The sequence below is a fragment of the Aptenodytes forsteri genome, unplaced genomic scaffold, assembly GCF_000699145.1.
Source record: "Aptenodytes forsteri isolate BGI_AS27 unplaced genomic scaffold, ASM69914v1 Scaffold321, whole genome shotgun sequence".
NCBI lineage: Eukaryota > Metazoa > Chordata > Aves > Sphenisciformes > Spheniscidae > Aptenodytes > Aptenodytes forsteri.
Genome location: NW_008795030.1, coordinates 346,581 through 348,228, shown reverse-complemented (window position 1 = coordinate 348,228; position 1,648 = coordinate 346,581).

The window sequence follows — 1,648 nt, the reverse complement described above, 5'->3', positions numbered from 1 at the left end:
CGCCCCCCCCGCCGCGGGCTCGTGCCGCCTGGCGAAGGAGCCGCCGCGGGTGCCAGGGGTCGGGGTGGCGGCGCCGCCGGGCCGGGAGCAGGATGCGGCGCTGCCCTGGGTGCAAAGGGCAGTGCGTGGCGGGGACGCGGTATTATTTACACTGTGACGGGGTGAGCTGGGAGCCTGGCTGCCAGCTCTGCCACAGAACGTGCCGGCGGCCTCTGCCATGTCACCCTGCCCCGGCCCAGAGGTGCCCAGTCCTGTGTGACATGCACACAGCATCCAGCCCCAACCACCAAGGGCTGGATCCGACCTTCCAGCCCGCTCCAGAGACCTCAGGTTCTGCCTCCACAGCAGCCCCAAGGACCCCGAAGTCACACGAGCCCCCTGGGAGGGGAGAGCCCTCTTTAATCCCAGGAGGGAAACTGAGGCACGGAGCAGCTCTGGCCAACACCGTTATGTTTCCTCGATGGTGAGCACCAGCCTCCGGCCCTCGCCCCGCTCACCCGCGTCGCTCCTGTCCCCCCAATTTGGGACCAGCTCCCAAACAGGTGCATGCAGCCGTGCCTCAAAGGCAGCAGTGCCCTGTTTTGGGGACCTGGTGGGACATGGTCACCCCTTCCCACCCAGCAGCCGCTGGAGCAAGACCGGGAACCCTCGCTCCCCCCTGCTCGCCAAGCCACCGGCTGGGATCTTGGGTGGTGACGGGGAAGACCAAGGCTCGGTTTGGTCACAGGAGTCTCTCCTGCTCCCCATCCCTCCCCAGAGCCGCCGCTGTTTATTTCCCCTGCCTGATGCTATCGTCCCATCAGGGCTCAGAGGGCAGCGTGGGGCTGGGGCTCGTTTGGTTGGATTTCCCTCTTCCCCTCGTGCTGGAGCATGGGGATGCCGAAGGCCTGGCAGCGGTTCAGCCCCCACGAGGGTTCCCAGCAGCCTCCGGTGGGATGGGGGGAGGGCTCAGCCCCGTGCCCCCCGTGCCACGCACGACAGCGGTCACGACTCCCAGCTCTCAGCCACGCTCGCTGGTGCTTTACTAAGCAAACCCCGCAGAGACTCCTGCCATTCCCGGGGGACGCCTCTCCCCCCATCCCCATCCCCCTTAACCGCAGCCTCTCCGAGCAGCCAAACGAAATTCCTGCTGCTTCCTCCTGGCTGGAGCTGCCTCCTCCTTCCCGGCCGAGAGGAAGATCCATGGCAGCGACCAGCACGTGCTGGCGGGGACCAGGATGCTCCATGGTGCGTCCCCAGATTTCCAGCCCGCGGACGCCCGTCCCGCTGCCCTCGGGGGTCCCGGCAGCCCCGGCACCTGGGGCCCCGTGCTCCCCACCAGCCCTGGCTCTCCTTCAAAGCCATTCCTTCGCGAAGAGGAGTTGGCAAAAGCCATGGGACCAGCTGGAAACCGCCTTTATTCCAGGCGGGAGAAGGGGGACGAAGGCACCCTGCCACCTCCGCCCTTCCCGCAAACGCTGCTGGGGATTTTGGGGGGAGGCTAAAAATACCCCCCTGGCTTTAGTCGCAGGGGAGCACACACACACACCCCCACCCCCGGGACACCACATCGCATCAGGGCCAGCTCCAGCATAGAAACTCGATAGCGGCTGGAACCGTGGGGCTGACACTCTGCCCGGCCCCGGGGGGATGCCCTGGCCCCGGGGGG